Here is a 22,638-nt window from a genome sequence, read left to right on the forward strand (position 1 = left end):
TTCAGCCCTGAGCAGGGGGGCAAAGTGTTCAGTCTTGAACGGGGGCTTGGGCGTTTGGGCTTGAAGCAAACAGGTGATAAAGAACCAGACAGAGGGTTTGAGTAGCCAGGTCATCCTGCAGCTAACTTTGTTTGGCATGCCCTGCAGACAACTTATTCAGCCTGTCCTGCACCTAACAACTGCCATAGCATATCAGGACTTCAAAAACTGATCAAGTTTTACATTTATTTATTTGTTTGTTTGTTTGTTTATTTATTTATAAATACTTTTATTTTATTCATTTTTATGAATATTCATTTTTATGTGGTGCTGAGGACCAAACCCAGGGCCTCGCCCATTTTAGGTGACCGCTCTACCACTGAGCCACAACCCCAGCCCCTCAAGTTTTACATTTATAACTCAATACTATACCAAATTTGCTGAGCATGGTGACCCACTCTTGTAATCCCAACAACTCAGGATGATGAGGCAGGAAGATCCCAAGTTAGATGCCAGCCTCAGTAATTTAGTAAATCCCTGTCTCAAAGAATAAAAAGGGTAGGAGAGGTAGCTCAGTGATAAAGTATCCTTGGATTCAATCCCCAGTATCAAAAAATAAAAATGAATAAATAATTTTAAAAGACTATCCTAAAATGTTTATTTTAATGAAGATTTAGATTAGTGAACAAGACCAGAATTTAAGCAATATCAATTATGTGAATCATACAATTTTATTATTAACTTAAGAGTCCTCAGTTTGATATTAATTTTTTCCTCTATAAGTTGAAATTTGTCCAAACCTTGTAAAGGAAACTTGTGAGGAGCAGCATGACTGAAATTCCTTATATGCCACAAGATGAATATCCAATATTAAAACAAACAGGTTCATGTCTGCATGACAAAAGCAATTAAGGAACATTTACAGTGGATCTTAAACTTCAAGTGCTCAGACAGAAAATCAATTTCCAAATGTGCACAAAGAAACTACTTTTATTTGAATGATATTTTTGGAACATGGCCCAAGCCAAAATCAAATTCAAATAACTTCAATGTCATGAAAAAAAAAACCTCATAGAATTGTATTGTAAAATAAAGTGAGAAATAAGATTTTTGTAATTTGTTTCCCTTCAGAGACTGAAAACAACAAACACCGGCAAACCACACTGCTATTTCCATTACTCATATAAATGAAAATAAGCTGGAGGTTGAGGCAGGAGGATCTCAAATTCAAAACCAACCTCAGGTTTTTGGTCAAGATGGCAAAGTAAGGAGGTACTTTCCGAGCTGCTCCAAGGCACAAGACAATGAAAGAGGATAAACAGCATCTCTTTGAGGTTAGTGAAAAGGGAACTGGGATTTAATTTTCTTGGATTTAATACTGGACTCTCAGAACAGCCTAGGAACTCATAAGTTTGGATAAAATAAAATAAAAAGATTTTTAGGGCTAGAGTTGTGGCTCAGAGGTAGAGCGCTCCCCTAGCACGGGCAAGGCCCTGGGTTCGAGCCTCAGTACCACATAAAAAAATAAAATAAAGGTATTGTGTCCAACTACAACTAAAAACCAAAATTTTGAAAAAGGATTTTTTTAAAATAAAGCATAAACCTACCACTGGCACCAGTAGCCGTAAACCTACATTTCAAGTGGTACCATGGTGTGTCTTGAAACAGAGAAATCAGTGATCAAGGGAATTGTCAAATTGATCCAGTGGGTGAGCTACACTATATTCTTGTGTGGGAAAGACTCTGCAGGTCTCCTGGTAGCCTATGAAGAGCCAAGGTGGCCTCCATCATTTCCAGCTGTGCTATGGAGGGTTAGGGTGTGGGTCCAAACCCAAACACCCAGACATGTGTAATTTCAGCTGGGTCCAAAAACCTGACCTGGCAGAGTCCTGCCACATGACTCAAGACTGTGACTAGAAAACCAGGTGAAATTCAGATGTGGAAAGTGCTATACCCAGGGGAATTTGGGACACTCAGACCTAAGAGATCCCAGGTGTTTCTCACACTTTGAATCCTGCAGTTTCAAGGACCAGCTGGGGAGGACGAGGATACAGTGGAGATGGGGTGGGATATTTGAATGTGCCCCTTGGGACTGAGCCCAGGAGGAGCTGTGGATGGTGAAGAGCACGAAGAACTTGCTCTTCCACCGCATGAGTGGAACCCAGGGGAGAATCCAGGGGTACAGCCTCCCAGCACCTATCAGAAGAGGCCAGGTTCTGGAGGTATGCAGGTTTAAAAGCTTCACCAAACATCATTCCACAAAGCACTGGGGGTCTAACTGTTAGAGAAGTCAGCTGGACCTGTGGCCCAGTGTAATGTGAAACCCAAGATATTTTACATGTTTGGGGCAGATTTGGTCCTTTCCCCAGGAGACTCTGTAACCAGAGTTAGTAGGGCTTCATTCCTGTTCTGCAGGCCTCTCAATCTGGGCTGTCCAAGAGGAGGTCATCTGTGTATTCTAGCAGATGCTGAGAGCCATTAGCCAAGTAGGTACGACAATTTCCTTGCCAGCGTACCCCATGTTGCTTAGAGGAAGGACTCATGGTAAAATGGACTTGCCTTGGACATTTTGCAGTGACATTGCATGTAAGGTGACCTTGCTCAAGGACCAGGGCGGATCCGGGTTTAGGGCGAATCAGGGTTTAGGGCTCTCCTTGGGTTTAGGGCGGTTCCAGGTTTAAGGTGTACCCTGCTGGGAATAGGGTGTATCCTGCTGCCTCAGGCGTGCCGCTCCTGGAGTTCCCGTTGAGTTCTCCCGGGATTCAGAGAGTATTTGGGCAGAGAACGCATTTGCCTCAGAACGTGTTTGTAGACGGCTGGTGTGAGTTCGGGAATAAAGAATTGCTGTTTGAATCTACAAAGCTGTGAGTGGCTCGTGATTTTGTGCCCAGCCAGACTGTGGCAAGCAGACACAATTCAGGAAAGGCAGTTAGATCCCTGCCTAGTGCCTCCCTGAATAGGGTGGGAGAGTTCTTAAAGCCTTGGGGAAATCAGCTGGAACTCAGCTGAGTCTTTGCAGTCTCTGGGACCTCCCATTGAAAGGCAAAGAGGAGTTGGCTGTTGTGGCTAATCAGAGACACAAGAAGGCATCCTTCAGGTGCAGGCTTGTAAACCATTTGGCTCTGGGCAGAATCAAGCCCAAGAGTATGTAGGAGTTAGGGACCACTGGGTGAAGAGTGACTATTGCCTTCTTAACTGCTCCAAGGTCTTGTGCTTTGCTGTTTGTTTTGCACCAGCTGTGAGGGAGTATTTATTGCAGGGGAACTAGCACTCAATCAGGACCAGGAGTCTCTCAGTGTCTGGAGTGGCTTCCTTATCCCAGTGTGTGATTTCCTTGTAAGGAGGTATTATCTCAGTCAAATGGTTTCTGCTCTAGATTCAGTTCAACAACTAATGGGGGTGAATTCTTGGCCAATCCCAGCAGGTTGTTTTCTGCCTAGTCTGAGGGGAATTCTTGAAGAAGGGAGGAAGGATTTTCAAATGCAGTTGGGTTGGAGCATAGAGTCTCCATTCATCTCCTTTGGGTAACATAGTTGCCATAATCATGATGGGTTCTTTTCCTAGGGTCAAGCAGGTGAGAGCATAGGGGTGAAAGTGATCTGTGCTCCCAGTTTATAGAGGAAATTCCTTCCAAGGAGGGGAACTGGACAGTCTGGCAAGTACAGGAACTCATGCAATACCAGATGTCCCCTGACCTTACAGGTGCGGGATTTGCAGAAAGCTCTGGCTGCCTGTGAGCCAGTTGCACTTATTATGGTAACCTCTACACCAGTGAATGGGGCAATGGGTTATATGACCATAGAATGCTCAGTGCCTGTGTCAACCATGAATGGTCCCCAACTGTCATTTCAACTGTGGGTTCCCAGGGGCCAAGAATCAAAGAGCCTGGCCTTCCCTATTCTGAGTCCATCCCAGCCAGGACAATAAGACTGCTAGTGCTGGGCTCCACATGATATTGGCCTTCCTGATTCAGTGGTGGGTTATCTGAGTGGATTTAGCCTTTTAACAGTTTAGGCATTCATTTTTCCAATGGCCTACATCCTTGTGGTACACACATTGGTCCTTCTGCAGTGTGTGTGGGGGGGCAATTTCCAGGCATCAGGTTTTCATGAGGTGGTCCAGATCATCTGACTGGGTCCAGATATCTGAATGCTGCTACCAAGAGGGATGCCTTTTGTTTCATGTATCTTTCTGCCTCTCTGTGCAGTTGGATCCCAGTTGATGACCTTATGAGCCACCTCAAGCAACTGAGAAGCATTCATACCTGCAAATCCCTCTGACTTCTGGAGTTTCTTCCTGATACCTGGACTGGATGGGGCTACCAAGGATGCAATAGCCATGCACTGATTGTCTGGGACTTCTGGATCTAATGGTATGAAAATTTGAAAGGCTTCACAGAGCCCCTCATAAAACTCTGAAGGAGCTCCACTGGTTTCTGGAGTGCCATGGCAGGTTTAGTCATGTTGATGGGCTTCCTCTCACCCGACCGGACTCCTCAGAGGATGATGGTTTGGTACTGCTCCCGGTGGTTGTGTCCCTCTTCCGAGTTGTGGTCCCAGGCCAGGTCCTCCTCTGGGGCTAACCTTCGTGCTCAGGCCTCAGCATCTACCTCTTGTGCGGGGGCCTGTTCTTGGAGCCCCTTCTGGGCTTTGGTCAGAATGTGTCTTCTCTCCTCAGTATTGAAGAGGGTGAGGAGGAGGGGACAGCAGTCTCCACAGTCCATCGATGGGTTTGGAAGGTTGACTCCAGGTGATCTCCGGGTGCTTGGGGCTTTTCTGAGTATGGAGGGGTTTGGTGCTTCCAATTCAGGAGGTCAGTGGTGTTGAAGGGCTGATAGTAGAAAATGGAGTGCCCTTCTTGAATGGTGCCATCTGCATTGACCTGTGGGGGCCCAAGGGTCTCATGCAGGGGCAGCTGCAGGGCTTGTGGCTGCTGAGTGGACCTCGGTTGTCTCCCCATGGGTTCTGGCCTAGGGTCTTCTGGCAGAGGGGGACTGTGGCCAGTGAGTCAGATGGTGGTGGAGTATCAGACAGTGAGTGAGTCCAGTTGACTGGGAGCTGGTGGCAGAGTGGTGGGTATGTAGGGTGGCAGGGGCAGTGGCTCCTCTTTGGAGTCCCCTTGATGGATGGCCTTGGTGGGCTTTGGAGTCGCCATGTTTCTGGCTAACAAAACCCTACACTGGCCCTTGGAGCTGATGCAGAACTGCACTCATGGGGCAGAGTCCAGGCAATCTGGAGCCAGGAATCTATGTGAGGAAACTGATCTGGGTGGCCTGGGGTTTTTGGTGACAATGTGGTGAGCTGCCTTGATGGTGGGGACATGGAGGGTTCCTTCCAGAGGCCAGTCACCATCAAAAGCAGGCCATTCAAGCTCACAGAGAGTGTGGAGTCAGCCATTGGCAGCTTAATCCTGAAATCCTCAGAGTAGCCCTTTAAAAAATTTTAATCATACTACAGTCCAGGACTGGAGGTTTACACTGTGTTCTTCCCATGTCCCACCCTGTGCTGACACCACAGGACAGACCAGAGTGGGGGTGTCAGGCAAGGCACCACCTGGCTGTGTCCCCAAAGGGAGCTTAGGTGCTTCTTGGCAGAAGGCATACCCCTATAAACCCCGGGCCTGTTCAGAGGTTCTGTTACAGGATGTGAATCATTATGCCTTGCGAAGTCACCATGGATCCGCAGGTTAGGACTCACTCAGACTCTGTAGCACAACAGTGTGGAGCCACAGTGGGGTCACAGAAAGTGTCCATCTGGCCATGTCTGCGAAGGGAGCCTAGGTGCTTCTTGGCTAAACCTTTACCTATATAAACCCAGGACTAGTCAGAAGTCCTATTACAGAACACGAATCACTGTTATGCCTTGTGATGCCACCACAGAACTATAGGTCAGGACTCACTCAAACTCCGAAGCAAAAAGCTATGGAGACAGTAGTTTTGCATTCATTCACACAAGCAGTCAAATGTTTAAAACATTTCCTCCACCCTTTTCCCTACAATGATGGCTTCTCTAGGGTGGCCATGAGAGGTGATTAAGCTCCTCTTCTGTCCTTATGGACAAGCCTAGCTATCCTTGGTCCTGGGACCTTACTTCATCTGGAAGACTGTGCAGGAGTTGTTCCAACTCTCCATGGAGTCTTGATTGGTGGTCACTGTTCTGGAGGTGCACACCTCCTTGGAAAGAAGATCTGGGAATTGGTGGATGGTGCTGTCCCATTTGGTCCAAGGGGAACTGTGTACTCTGGTGTGGACAGCCTACCATACCAGTAGCCCAAAGCCAGCATGGTTGTTGCTTCCTGGTTAGGGAATCAAAATGCTGTGGGAAACTGGCTGCTCAAGAAGCAGCAAGTGGAACTCAGAGAAAAGGAGAACTCAAACTTTATTTTATGCAAGCAGGCCCAGAGGAGAACGAATTCTAAATGCTGATCCAAAGTTTCTTACAACATTTATAAGCTATTTGATGTCATAAAATTTCTAGTCTACATGATAGAAGGCCTTGAGCAGGGGTTTATAGCAGGAAATATGTTTACAGAAGAAAAACACGATAAGAGAAACTAGCTCTTTTCACGGGCATCTGATAAATCTCTAGCCTTGTGTCTGAAGCTTCAAATAGGAGTGTATACATTTAAAAGGGAACAGTCAGACTCCTAGAGACATTCATTTATAATCCAAAAGGTAGGGACCTCTGGTTAATTAGGTTTCCTGAAGAAAGGCTGACAGAAGGGGAGGAAAAAATAACCCTTTCCCCAAGCATTGGTTTCTCATGATAGTATTCTTGTAATTTCAGTTTAGAAATGGGTCTGGTTTTGCCATCTCATAGCTAGACTCAAACCCTGCCTCTAGGAATTCTACTCTGGGAACACCTTTCACAGAACTCTACAGCAACCCCTTGCTGTGAATGGAGCAGACACACCCTCCAACCCCCACCCCCAACACACACACTGCCAAGAAGGGAAGCTGAGAATGGGCGCTCTGACTAGCTCCACAAGAAGAAGGAATTGACAGTCCCTGACTACTACTCTTGTGTGCAATACATACCACAAGAAAAAAACAGAAAGAAATTCAATCGGGAATGACAAACAACTTAAAATATTATTGATAATTTTTTGACCACCTCAAAGGAAACAATTCCTTAATCTTCCATCAGGAAACTTTTTTTAAAAAAAGTTTATGTGCTGAATGGTCCATGGACATTTGTACATATATATGTATTTGTCTTATTCTTCTCAATTCCAGCATTTCTTGAAGGTGGTTATTTTCTTGACTGTGTCTTTTGAGGACTAGGTTTTGATTGGTGTACTTTGGTTTTATTTTACATTTTTTGTTTTATATTGCTTTTTTTCCTGTGTCTCTTAATTCACTTCTCTTTTCTTTAGCTAACAGCCAAATTCTATCATTCTCTCTTTCACTCTTTCTTTAACTCTTTATTAATATTCTCTCTCATACACCCTCACAATTATTACATCCTATGTCTCTCCTGAATTCTCCCTCTTCATCTTTTTGAAAAAGCAGACCTGTTTGTGAACATACTGTTTCTACTGTTGGCAACTGCTTACCATACCATTTTTGTTTATAGTGCCAATTAACACTGTAGATGTTGGGCTGGGGATGTGGCTCAAGCAGTGGCGTGCTTGCCTGGCATGCGTGCGGCCCGGGTTCGATCCTCAGCACCACATACAAACAAAGACGTTGTGTCCGCCGAAAACTAAAATAAAACTAAAATAATTAAATGAATATTAAAATTCTCTCTCTCCCTCTCTTCTCTCACTCTCTCTTTTAAAAAAAAACATTGTAGATGGCAAAATATGAGCTAAGTATTTGGTTCAATGCTGTCTGTTGTTTGAATTGGTTGTTATTATTAATTGTTTCCCCCTAAACTGTGATGTACTAGAAACCTCGAGGAAACTATAAATTCATAGGGTAGAAGCTCTGCTGACTCAGATTCTTACTGATAAATGTGTAGACATACAAACAGTATTAAAAACAAGGGAACAAACTATCCCAATCAAACCAAAATACCTCATTAACAGAATCCAATGATATCACAGTGGAGGAAATGTTAGAGAAGGGATTTAGAAAGTTCATGGTTAAACTGATCTGTGAGGTAAAAGAGAATGTAAGAAATGTAGTCAGAAAGAAAATCCAAGAAGTGAAAGATCACTTCAATAAGGAGATAGAAATTCTGAAGAAGAACCCAGCAGAAATTCTTGAAACAAAGGAATCAATAAACCAATTAAAAACTCAATAGAAAGAATCACCAGCAGACTGGACCACTTGGACACAATACCTTTATTTTATTTTGTTTATTTTTATGTGGTGCTGAGGATTGAACCCAGTGGCTCATATGTGCTAGGCAGGCACTCTACCACTGAGCCACAACCCCAACTCCCAGACTAGACCACTTGGAAAATAGAGTTTCAGGTAATGACAATGAAAAAACACATATAATTTGAAAATAAAGTTGACAATGGAGAGAAGATGTTAAGAGGAGAACTTTCATGAAATATGGGATAACAAGAAAAGACCAAATGTAGGATTTATTGCAATAGATAAAGGCTTGGAAGAATGAAAGAATGAAATTATGACTTTTGACGGTAAATGGGTAGACTGGGAGATTATTATGGTAAGTGAAATAAGCCAATCCAAGAATACCAAAGGTTGATTGTTCTCTCTGATATATGGATGCTAACACACAACAAGGGGGAAGGGGAATAATAGAAGTTCAGTGAATAAGACAAAGGGGAATGAAGGGAAGGGAGACGTTATAGGAATAGGAAAGACAGTGGAATGTATCAGACATAACTTTCCTATGTACATGTGTGAATAAAGCACAGTGAATCTCAATATCGTGTACATCCACAACACTGGGATCCTAATTAGAATAAGATATACTCCTTGTATGTATACAAATGTCAAAATATACTCTAATGTCATGTATAACTAAAAAAGAAGAAATAAATATAAAAAAAATGGACATACAAGTAAACTATTTCTTTTTCTAGAAAACAAGAACAACAACAAAGCCAGTCTTAGTAATTAAGGCCTTAAGCAACTTAATGAGACCCTGTCTCAAAATAAAAAAATAAAAGCAGCTGGGATGGGATTGAGTGGTTAAGTGCCCCAGGGTTCAATCCCTGGTACCCTCCAAAAATGCAACTAATACCAAATATACCAAATATTTTAAGGAAACACATGCAAGGCACTGGGAGGCACTTGGTCAATACAATGATTACTAACTCTGCACATCATACATAAAGGCAAACATGTCATAGGTACTAGAAGTGCACATAGCTAAGCGAACAAATGCTGAGCCCACCATGCCACCCAGCTCCTCATGTTCACATCGAAATTACCAAGTGTTTTGAAAACAATATTGGGGAAGACAAATTCAAAATTTAACTGAACAAGTTCAATGAAATGTACTGTCATATTATTAAAGAGAAAACATCACTGAAAGGCAACTAATCCCATACACACTCCTTCCATGTGTTACTTTCCTCCTCTTCAGTTCCAGAATAATAAGGTCTCCGACAACAAATCTCACCAAAACGTCCAAGACCAAGATTTAAACCAACACAGGCTGCCAATCTCTACCTTGTAAACACCGCTGTGAAATAAAGGCACCAGCGGCCCCCTGGAGGCCAAGGACCACTGTTGGCTGCCGGCCAAACCCGCTCTGTCATCCACACCAGCACCACTAAGTTCAAACACCGCAATAGAATCACGACTGGGGCGGGGAGGGGGGATGTGTGTGAAAAAGCAACATTTACAAGAATAAAATGACCTGAAAGGCTGGTCCTGCAACTGCTTTAAGCACAACACTGGGCTTCAGAGAGCTAAGGGCCCTCCCTGTCGTCCACGTGGAAGGCCACTGGACACGTGGGTTAAACACGATAGAACACAACATATGCTTGTCCATCAAACATCACACCATTAACCACCAATTAGGAATCCAAATGAACTCAACTTACAGTGACAGTGACTGAGGGAAGGGGGCTCCTATGTTCCCACATCCACAGGACAAACTGTCTTGGGGAGCCCAAGGGCTCAACCACAGCTGAACCATGACTAGTCCACAGTTGCACCAAGCTGCTCACACCCTTGGTAGGTCTTGAGAGCTAGCCATGGCCCCGCCCTCCATGAAGGTCATTGGAGGGCCTGAAATGATAGACAGGGAATCTGTGCACTCTCTCGAGGCCCACAAGCAGGAACACCACCCATATCTCAAGACCCAGATGAAGAGTTCAAGACTTTGCCCATGTTGTCATCACTTATTACGTCTATGCGCATCCCTCAGTGTCCACATCTACCACTCAGATCTTGGCCTGTTTCCTGTTGTTGCTGAGTTGGGAAATCTGGCTCACCCAGTTTAGGCAGGTCCAATTCAATGGCACCCCTCTATGCAGACCAAGCTGTGCCCTGCTCTGATTGTAAGTATAATATATGTATATAATGAGTTACTGGGGATGGACAGAACAGCAGTTCTTAGACTATGCCTAAACCTGAGTTACTATACTTTATAAAGCAGGAGCTTTTAAGTGCCAAGGAAGAATGGCTCTGTATTTTATTTGTACAAGTAGACAGCCACCATCTGCCTTGTACAACTGAGCAAAAAGCAGACACATAATTATGCTAATAAAATGACTACCTTTGAAACTATTGAATTAATGAGAAACACGTGGATGCACGGGGGCATCAAATGCATGTCAGAAAAGCTAGGCCCATGAGCCTATGGAACACACCAGACCACCAAAGGAAGCAATCCCCTTACTCGAGGCTCATAAAAGGAGGAGCATCCTGAGACAGGACACAGACTTTTACTTCCTGGTAAAAGTCTGGGTGCCCTGATCCATTACCTGGTCATTCATCATAAGCCTTGCCCAGTAAAATTTCCACAGTGACCAACCACTGAATCTCTGTCCTTGGGCGTTAGCACACTGTGGATTGTCCTGCCTGTGAAGATCACACACAGTCCACTCCAAGCTGCTGACACTCCAGGCTGACACTCTGAAACCACTGTCTTTCTGGACCTTGGCCTAGAATAATTTGTGTTCTTTGACAGCTCTGTACCTAAACAACTTCTTGAGCTGGGTTGTATCTTCTCTGGCCACCTACAGTGACTCTTTGACTTTGCATTCATCTCTCTCTCTCTCTGCCTGTGCTGTTCCTTCAGCATCCTGCAACTCTGTGGCCATCTTAACAATTATTCTCTCTGTGACCTATTTATACATCATCGTGTGTGGTGGGAGGTGTGACTTGGCTGTTATAGAAATGAGAAATTAGGACAGGAATAAAGTAACTTGTGCTCACCAACCTTACGACCACCAGGTGACCCACAAGTATTCAATGAACTGCTGCTTTGTTAATGACATAGCTTGCTCACAATACTCCTCCAGGAAACCTTCCAAGAGTTACTGCTCTTGCCCCTACAGGGGAATGAACATTCTTTGCTATTAGGTGAGCACATGGGGGGACATCAGAGCTGGGATGCTGGGGAAGATGTGGTCTCTGAGATGACTAATACCACATGGTCTAGGATCACCTATTCTCCTTGTGCTTCACAGATCATTCTGGCCCATTCACACTTCATACTAGGTCAATGCCCTGGCCTTCAACCTGTGTGGGAAGAATGAGCACCCTCTCATTATATACTGTGGACTCTAGCATGTGGTCATGCGCATGGGCTAGAACAACACTCCTTGGATTCACATCCCATCTCTTGTTCATGCGATGCCTGTGGTGAACCTGAGATGTATGAGTTCTACAAGTCCCCCATGGTGTGCCCCTGCCAATAATCTCCAACCAGCCACAGTGATATCAATCCCCTAAACAGAATGCCGTCCCCATAGGTCTCATGCCCCCACCCCAGACCCCTTACAGGTGCGGCCTGGGCTTCCTTCTCAAGTAAGCTACTTGTAGTCACAGGTTCACCTCCAGGGCTACTTCCTGACAACTCACACTTGGCACCGGGCATGTTCATCTCCCACAATGAAGTCCGGGGCAGGAAGTAAAATCCCATGCTCTGTGGTACTGGGCACCAACCCTCGACAGAGAGGCTCCCCACCATTCTTTGTCTCCTGCACCTGATGCCTCATGACCCTCCTTTTTCTTTTCCTCCATTGATGAACTGTGTCAGGAATACAGAAATGAACAGGTAACAGCAAAAGGAATGCCTCTCTACCCAATTCTGAGGATATGAAACGTCCAACAGAAGGACTCTACTGGTCCCTGAAATCAGTGCTACTCTGAGTCTGGACTTCTTTCTTCCCATATCTGTGTGGCTGGCGCATAGAAAAGCACAGGCTGAAACCAAATAGTTTTGTCCCATGACATCACAGTGCCCAGTCATGTCCATCTGCTGGGTTCCTTCTTCACCATGGCTCACTATCAATCAGAGGGTCAGCTCTATCAAAAGTGACGTTTGGCATCACTTTCAAGCTATACCATGCCTTTGGTGGCCTTGGTATCCCGCCCAGTGAGTGAGTATTCAGTCATTTCTCTGTTCTGTCCAAGGTGATGATCACAGCTCTCCCCTCTCAGGGTTGCAGTTTCTCACTTCCTTCCACTGAGGAAGCCTGCAGTGGGAAAGGCAGTGAGCTGTGCTCTGATCCTTCCAGCTGGACGTGGTCCCATCTTCCCTCCACCCCTTCTGTAGTCTTCTTATGCAGGGTCTGTTAAACAGGGGATAGACACAGATCAGACTCAGGAAGTGGCCCTTATCTGAATGGAGTTCAGAAGCTCTGTTCATCGCATCTCTTCCTCTTCTGGGGACTACCTTCATACCTACTTTGGAGGACACACCATTGAGTGTGCACCTTCTGCTGTCCCAGACACATGGCCTCCATACTGATGTCTTAAGAGAACTCCCTCCCGCCCCCAGCTACTACTGCTTACGTGTGATTTGGACTCCTTCCCACTGATTCCACCAAACTTGCAGGGTGACAAATGAAGCCCCAACTCCACCCCATGGCCACTAGTGGCCTTTTGGAAGCCCTGTCCCTAGTAATTTGGAGGTGGAGGTTATTTCCACAGGTCCAATCAGCCAACCTTAAGGTGCCCTGAACATGACCCACCCTTGGCTTCCAATCCCCACACTTTGCAATGTTAGTATCCACCTTCTTAAGGGTTGGTGGCCAAAGCTCACATGCCTGTGGCCCTGGAGTAGCACCCAGATGTGTCACGAGTACAAAGTCTATGAGAAATGAATAATGTCAATCACAAAGAAATGAAAACTCAGTTTCTGTTTTAATGGTTGCGTCAGGGGAAGGATTTGTTCAGCCACAGCATTTTCCTGGGCTTCTCATCAACCTCAGGGAACTTGAGTGTGGGAGTCACGTGGTGTTTGGGCAGTGGCCAACTCCACCCTGGTGTGGCTTGGGTCAGTTTCCAGAGCCACTGTGCCAGGTGCATATCACTTCTGTAACTCCCCAGTTGTCTACCTAGTAAAACGCTCAGCAAGGATTTAGAGGCCCGGGTTGAGTTTCAGGTATTCATCTGCCTTTCTCCTGGAGTCTTGTGGGGCTGGTGCTGGAACTGACTTCACAGTGTTGTTTATCTGTGATCACTGGCCTCCACAGATGGCTGCAGAAACAAGACACAACAAAGAACACCTGTCAGCAAGGCTGGAGTCCAGAATTACCTTTAAGAGAAACCCCAAGTGGCCCAGAAAACTCTATAGACATGTATGCCTGTACTCTCTCTCTCTCAGTGTGTGTGTGTGTGTGTGTGTGTGTGTGTGTGTGTGTGTTTTAAGGGCACAAGTGAATCAAAATGTCGGATGTTTGATCTTCACATGTTCATGAGTCTATTTCTGAAATCTTTGTTTTGGTTCAATGACACACATTTGTCAATTGCTCTTTCTATTTCCAATCCTTACAGTGAATTTTAGGTATTCAGTATGAGAAGACCCCTGACATATATTCCTGCACATTTTCTCTTCAAAATAATTCTAGGGCATGCCTTCCAGATTCACATACATTCACATTCTTGTTGTGATTTATGTTGGGATTGCACTAAATTCATAGATTAATTTAGAGTACAGTGGGCACCATTTCTTTTTTTTTTTAAATTCCCATGAAAGGCTTTAAAGAAGTCCACAAAGAAAAAAGAAAAAGCATCAAACCTCGATAATATTTCATTTAAATGGAAGAGTAGAGTCATAAGAGCATACTCAGATGTCACCTTTACCATTACTATGATCCAGGGATAAAAGTGAACCTTTCAACCTTCATTACATGTTCATTTCATACTTAGTAACTCCATAATTTCTTGTTTGTGTGATACATTAGTTAATTGACATTTACCACTTTTAGCAGTTTTTTTAAGGAGGGAGGGAGGGAGGGAGGGAGGGAGGGAGGGAGGGAGAGAGAGAGAGAGAGAGAGAGAATTTTTTAATATTTATTTTTTAGTTTTCGGCAGACACAACATCTTTGTTTGTATGTGGTGCTGAGGATCGAACCCGGGCCGCACGCATGCCAGGCGAGCGCGCTACCGCTTGAGCCACATCCGCAGCCCCTGTGTCATCCCTTGATGCTAACAAAACACTTGTTCTACATCAGAGACCTGGAGGGTTCCTTGGCTTCAGAAGGGTGACTCTTCATCTCAACACCCAATGTTTCTCCATCTAAACACCCACTGATGTGAATGGTGTCTTATAAAAGCAGTGACTGCACAGTCATGACCAAGTCTGGTCCAGAGGTTGACAACTGTGGCATTCCACCAGGAACTAAGCTCCTGATTGAAACAAAAGACTGAATAACTGAGCATTGCCCAGGGGCCCTGTTGAGATGTCATGGATATGGTGAGGCACACAGGTCTGTTGGTAAGATCTTGCACACAGACCTGTTCTCAGAAGGTCTGTTGGGAAGATTTTGCACAAGCCAGGGAAAAGTTCTGAGGATGAGGAAACAAATGTTCTACCAAGGGAATAGCTAATGCAGATGTTCCCATATCCAGATAATGTCTGCCTCCTTTCATGGCCCCTTCCACTCACCTATCATCATTGAACCAGGAAGAGCTCAGGGGCAGGGGAGGCCAGTATGTAGATCCCACCAACTTCTGTGGTTCCAAGGTTCCAAGGCCCATTGTGCCTCACGAAGACTTTCATGAGGCTTAACCAATAAGGCTCTGGGACTCAGAGAACCTGAGTGAACCACGGAGACAGAGACAGTTGCCTCTCACTACTTATCCTGGTTGCCTCTTGCTCTGCTCCTTATTACAGCGCCTCTCACTCCTTATCCTTATCTTTATCTTATCACGTCCTCAATAACTCTCTTCCAGAGAAACCACAGTGGTCTGACAGGTAAGACATCCTGACATAACTGGATACAATGGCATCTTTTGGGCCACCACCCACATTGTCTATGTGGTGACTTCCAACCCTGCTGGGTACTGGGGAGGGCAGGGGACAGTTGTATGTTCCATCTGATAGACTCTCCAGAGGGAAGTGGGTAGGGGCCCAGGCTGTAGATAGCACATTCTCACCTCCCATCTCAGCTCTGGGTCCCCAGGGATGAATCCTTTCATCTCTCCTAGAAAGCAAACACTGAGAACACCTTGGGCACCTACTTCTGGCCTTGGTACTTTGTCAGATTCAAACCAAGTACTGCTCCAGGCTTCTGGGGGTGAGTCATGGGCAGCTCTCTGTGGCAGTGGGGCTGGCAGTGGAGTGCAGGCTGGTGCGGGGTGCGTTTTGAGCTGTTGTGGACTCCAGCTGCTCTGTTGGTGGCCAGTTCTGAGCTCTCAGGACAGACCTGGCCTTGGGAGGCCTACCTGCCCTCTCCTGATTCCTCACTGTTGTCCTAGCCCTGCCTTTTTGCCCCTCTAGACCTTAAACAGGTTCGTCAGTACTTAGTTCCTGGCCTCCGATCCCTTCCTTCCTGAGATGTCTGTGGTGGTTTCTCTTTAACTCTGTCCTTGGCAGATTCAGGGAGCAAGTCAGACAAGTCCCTGCCTTCACCAAACTTGGAATGAAGCGGAATTGGCCAAGGGAGCTCACAGTTACCAAACAGCATGAAGGGTCCCATCAGTCAGGCAGTCAGAAAGATTCGTGAGAACTCACACATTTAGCAATTGAAATGGGTCGTGAAAAGGTGTCAATGGAACAGAAAACAGATACTAGGTATTGACCCATTTATATGACAGAAAGAAAGAACTGATAAAGTTGGTACCGCAAATCAGAGGATGCCCCAAACCTATCTCTTACAACCATTGCTGGATGGCTGTGTGTGTGTGTGTGTGTGTGTGTGTGTGTGTGTGTGTGTGTGTAAGAGAGTGAGAAGAAAAGACCTTTGGTCCTGTTGATCATGGAGGTTTCTTTATCTTTCTCAGGCTTTATCAGTTGTGCTGCCTTCGTGAAGCCATTGGTAGAGTCCACCCGTCATGGACAAAGAAAATGCCATGGATACTTCCACCCCACCTGAGCCGAACATGGTGGAGAAGACAGATCCACAGTTCAAACCCCGTGGGGCCTCCAACAACATACTGACCTATTTAATCAATAGACAACTGGGGAGGCCCAGATACGATGTAGATCTGTCCAAGTGGGTGTGGATGCTCACATGAGCTACCCCACAGTGGAGTGGCCTTTGCCACAGTGTCATTTTGTCATGGGACTCCCCTACTCATCTTTATTTGGAACTATATATTTGAAAAAAATTACAACAAACCTTACCCATGTTTGATCCAATAATTAATTTGTGCTTAACTCCTTTTGGTTTCGTGTGTGTTTTTTGTCATAGTCGCCTTGGGTTATAGGGGATCCCAACCATCTCAACACTCCCTGCAGGGGCTTTCAGACTGAGAGGAATGATGACATCATTCTGCCAGTCACATCTTATCTACCATTAATTTGAATACATGTGAAGGCATAACTTTGTAGGACTTGGACACTCAATATTAAAGACTCGTCCCAAGTCATTTGGAGAGACATTTAATATAATCCCATGTAAAACCTAATGGCTTGCCCAGATGAGAATGAGACAGGGATTGGACATGAGCACTGATTGCTCTGCTCCAGCAATGCTTGGCTGTGGGGAGAGCGAGGAGGAAGCACTGAAGCTAAAGGAGGATCAGGGATGCTACAGTGACACATCAGAGGAGGAGGAGATAGCCAGCCCCCTATACTCCATGGTCATCCAAGTGCAAAGAAGATTTATCATAGTGAGCATCATGTTGCAACAGGGAGACATTGTAGCATGATTCCATTGAGGGAAAGAAGCAAGCAGGTCAGAGGTGAATGCTGGATGGTGATAAAGGCAATAAAAAGCACTGGAGCAGGGCTTATGCATGTAAAGGGTTCCACGCTACCACAGCAGGAGCTTCTGGTGGAAGTCTGTTCTCAGCTTAGTGGGACCTCAGGGCAGTTTGTGCAACTCCTCCACATCTAGTGGCTAGTTCCACAGTCTCTGTACATGGAGCCGTAGCCTTCCTCCACACTTCAAGTTTTCACTCATTCACAAAGAGTGGTGCTTCCCTTGTGACAGCGGCTGGGGTTACAGCCTGTAACACAAAAGACAGAATCTCAAGTCCTAATGGAGTTTGGCTACTGTCACTGCTTCTAAGCATTCTGATCCATGGAGCAGCTCCTGGGAGAGAAAGGGGCAGTGGGAGCTGTTGTAGCTACAGGTCTCTGGGAAGGTCTTCCTTCCAAAGCAGCCCCACACCCTGTGGGAATCACAGAGAAGTATGAAGTGGGAGATACATGGACTGTGGATTCTGCCACCTCTCATTTGATTCTCCATTTTGACCAACATGGAAGCATGTTCCCTGAGAGCCACAGTGGATTTGGTCAGCCCAGTCAGGTTGTGAATCAGTCACAGCCCTGATTCCAGACTCCTCTGGAAAGAGGGAATTATTCAGCCCCTGGGGAGCATCAGTTGTCGGGGTGGATATGTTCCCTTCACTTTTGTAAATGGCACAGCCCAGAATGCACTTGCTTTCATAGGCAGGCCCAGCACAGCTGCCCTTTAAACCTTTTACCTCAGAGATATGTTAATTTTAAGGTTGTTTGCCATAATTTGGGAGGCAAGTCCCCATCATCTCACCCTCATCAGGGAAGCATCCTTGTTTTCCTAGAGGACTCTGGAAGCAGGAAGTTGCAGGTTGGGTTAAATATGTGTTTTCAGCAAATGGAACAAAAATAACATGAAGGTATGAGCAGATGTCACCACAATTTTTTGAAGTTCCAGAGCTTCCAAGTAGCATGCTAGAGATGGGTCTAGATGGGCTGATAGGGATGCAACCATGAAAAAAAGAAAAATAATGATATTGAGCAGAGGTTGGCAAACTATTAAACTATTAACTATGGTCCAAATCTGGCCTGTTACCTGCTCTCCCCCACACCCACCCCACCCCAGGGAACCTCTATCACTTAGCTACATCCCCAGCCCTTTTTATTTTTTAGAGACAAGATCTCACTAATTTGCTAAGACTGGCCTTGAACTTGGGATCTCCTTGCCTCAGTCTCCCTAGTCACCAGGATTATAGGGTTGTGCCATCATGCCTGAATCTGGTTTGTTTTAAAGAGATTATTGTGACCTAATTCATACAACATGTAATTCACCCTTTTAGGGTGTACATTGCAATAATATTTAATATAGCTACAGCACTGTGTTTCCATCACCACTGACCATTTTACAGTATTTTTGCTTATTAAAAAAAACCCTAGTATACACTGCTTGTTACTACCTATTCCTCCTGCTCATTTTGTAAATCAATTTTGCTATAACATGACCACATCATTCATTTTCTTGATGTCCATTGCTGATTTGGCACCACAATGACAAAGCAGTTACTACAGAAACCATATGGTTCTTCAAAAATTAACTTGTCCCCCCTCATGCCACTAGTTAGCATAGTGTCCCCCATATGTGTTCCTCTTCCCAGGGATTATCTGGAATGCTGTTCTGGGTGTGGGACTAGGTAAACACATGGCAGCAGTGACATGTAGGTTGTTACTATGAACCTCACTCCATCCTAGCAGGCAGCTTCATAGTGGTCACAGGGAATCATTTTTCCGCTGAACCTAGTATGAATCAAAACTGTAAAAAAAAGACTGCAGGAAAGAAAGAGAGAGAAGGGGGGTAATATAGGTTTATTTGGGACAAATAGAGAGGTCCCAATGGAGATTAGAACTATCTTCCACTTACAGCCTAGGGAAGTTATAGGGGAGTGAGGGAGTGGGGGAATTTTTGCAGTTAGGACATTGCTAGTGCGCTCTCTGGGAAGGGTCCTTGTGGTCATTACTTTCATTCTTTGTGGTAGTCACTGTTCCATGTCAGAACAAGGTGTTTCTCAGGGTATCAGTCCCAGATAATAATTCCCTTTCTTTGTGTAATGATGGAGTATTGTTTGGGGTTTAGTCAGTGTGGGTCAGAGTGACTGTGGGGTGAGAGTTATTCTACAATGAAAAATGTTTCAAAATGGCCTTACCTAGGTTGAGTTCTCCCTAACAAAAACTTCATCTTAAGTCACAGACAATTCATGCCAAGACACATGCCCTAGGGCCACTTATGGGTCCCAATCCAATATTCCTGTCCCTGAACATGAAGTGAGTATGGAAACTGCCAACCTACATCCACTAGATCTATCAGAGAGGCTCATTAGGATCACTTGATACAACACAAAACAGCAAAACCTCAGAAGAATAGCTACAGATGACATGATCTTATATTTAGAAGCCCCAAAAACTCCTCCAGAAGACTTCTAGAGCCATAAATGTATTTAGCAAAGTAGCAGAATATAAGACCAACACTCATAAATTAATCACATTCCTATACTCCAGTGATGAATATGCTGAAAAAGAAATTTGGAAAACTATCCCATTCACAATAGCCTTTAAAAATACTTGGGAATCAATCTAACAAGAGAGGTGAAGGACCTCTACAATGGAAAACATAGAACATTAATGAAAGAAACTAAATAGGACTTTATTTATTTATTTATTTTTTATTTTTTAAAGAGAGAGAGAATTTTTTAATATTTATTTTTTAGTTTTCGGCGGACACAACATCTTTGTATGTGGTGCTGAGGATCGAACCCGGGCCACACGCATGCCTGGCAAGCACGCTACGGCTTGAGCCACATCCCCAGCCCCTAAATAGGACTTTAGAAGGTGGAAAGATCTCCCATGTTCTTGGATAGGTAGAATTAATATTGTTAATATGGCCATACTGCCAACGTAATTCCCATTAAAATTCTATTGATGACAGGCATGGTGGCACACGCCTGTAATCCTAGCAACTTGGGAGTCTGAGGCAAGAGGATCACAACTTCAAAGCCAGCCTCAACAACTTGTGAAGCCGAAGCAACTTAGTGAGACCCTATCTCTAAATAAAATACAAAAAGGGCTGGGGATGTGGTTCAGTGGTTAAGTGCTCCTGGGTTCAGTCCCAGCCCCAAAACAAAACAAAAAACAATATTCCAATGACATTCTTCATGGAAATAGAAAAAGCAGTCACAAAATTCATCTGAAAAAATAAGAGACCCAGAGTAGCCAAAGCAATCCTTAGCAAAAAAAGTGAAGCAGAAGGCATCACAATATCAGACCTCAAATTATACAATAGAGCTATGGTAAAAAAACAAAACAAAACAATAACAAGAAACAAAAACCCGGCATGGTACTGGCACCAAAATAGGCATGAAGACCAATAGAATAGAAGATACAGAGACAAACCTACATAAATACAGTTGTCTGGTCATAGGCAAAGGTGTCAAAAAACATATGTTGGAAAAAAAGATAGCCTTTTAATAAATGATGCTGGGAAAACTGGAAATCCATATAGAGCAGAATGAAATTTAACCCCTATCTCTAACCCTGCACAAAAGTCAACTCAAAATAGATCAAAGACCTAGGAGTCAGACCTGAAACCCTGCACCTACTAGAAGAAAATGTAGGCCCAACTCCCCAATTTGTTGGCAAAGGTACTGACTTCCTTAACAAGATTCCTAAAGTGCAAGAAATAAAATAAAAATAAATAAGTGGGCTGGCATTAAATTAAAAAGCTTCTTCATGACAAAGGAAACAAAAGCTTGAAGAGAGAGCCCACAGGAGGAAGAAGGTCTTTGTCACCTGCTCTTCAGTTAGGGTATTAATATCAAGAACATACAAAAATTCAAGAAACTTTATACCAGAAAAACAATCCAATTCATAAATGGGCAAAAGAACTAAATTGACACTTCTCAAAAAAAGAAACATATGGCCAAGAAATATATGAAAAAATGCTCAACATCTATAACAATTAGGAAAATGGAAATCAAAGCTACATTGAGATTTCGTTTCACTCCAGTCAGAATAGCAATTATCAAGAATACAAATAGTAATAAATGTTGGTAAGGATGTGGGGAAAAAGGTATAGTCATATATTGTTGGTGGGACTGCAAATTAGTGCAACCACTCTGGGAAGCAGTATGGAGATTCCTCAGAAAACTAGGAATAGAACCGCCATATGACCCAGGTACCCCACTCCTTGGTATATACTCAAAACATTTAAAATCAGCATACTACAGTGATGCAGTCACATCAATGTTTATAGCAGCACAATTTACAATAGCCAAACTGTTGAACCAACCTAGGTGCCTTTCAACAGATGAATGAAGAAAATGTGGTAGCTGGGAGTGATGGCACATGTCTGTAATCCCAGTGGTTCAAGAGACTGATGCAGGAGGAACTTGTGATCCTCCTGCCTCAGTGGGCTCCTAAGCAACTTAGTGAGACCCTGTCTCAAAATAAAACATAAAAATGGGTGGGGATGTTGTTCAGTGGTTATGCACCCCTGGGTCCCTGGGTTCAATCACTGGTACCAAAAAAATAAAAGGAAATGTGGCATATACACCCAATGGAGTATTACTCAGTCATAAAGAAGATGAAATTATGATATTTGCAAGTAAATGGATGGAAATGATGACTATCGTGTTAAGTGAAATAAGCCAGTCCCCAAAAGCAAAGGTCAAATCTTTTCTCTGATATGTGGAAGCTAATTCAAATAAGGGAGAAAGTACAAAAAGAAAAGAAAGAGCAAAGAAAAAAAAAGGAGAGGGAATTTCATCAAAATAGAGGAAAGATAAGTAAAATAGACAAAAAAGATTAAGGAGAATGAAGAAGGGGCGGGAAAAGGGAAGAACAGTAGAATGAATCTGATTAAATTTTTGTATGTGCATGCATGGAAGTGGTACAGTGAGTACTGGCAGCAGGTGTATCCACAATGATCTTATTAAAAAAAAAAGTAAACTGCAAATGGAGTGAAGAGGGATCAGTGGAGTGGAGGGAGAGGAGGGAAGGGAATGGAGGGTAGTGCTGAGGATTGAATTGGAACCACTTATATTCCACAATTTTGTGATAATGAGAGCAAGTTCTAGCAAGAGACCAGCGCCCCCTGCTGGTGGTGGTCAAGATCGACGCATCCTGTCATGGCACCAATTGTTAGGGTGATCTGTACAGTTTGTTTATAGCTGTTTCTCTAACAAAAAGTACATAATTCCATTCAAGGGCAGGGGAATATTAATTATCCAGCACCACATTCTAAGTCTACAAATTTGGGGGAATGTCCCTGACCAGGGGGTAGTTTATGATTAGTTGAGACTCCTTTGCAAATCATACGAAATCAACCTAAACTAGATGAAGGGGTAATATGAAACTTACTGATGCACATAAGCAAATAAAC

This window comes from Callospermophilus lateralis, chromosome X (genome assembly GCF_048772815.1).
Source record: "Callospermophilus lateralis isolate mCalLat2 chromosome X, mCalLat2.hap1, whole genome shotgun sequence".
NCBI lineage: Eukaryota > Metazoa > Chordata > Mammalia > Rodentia > Sciuridae > Callospermophilus > Callospermophilus lateralis.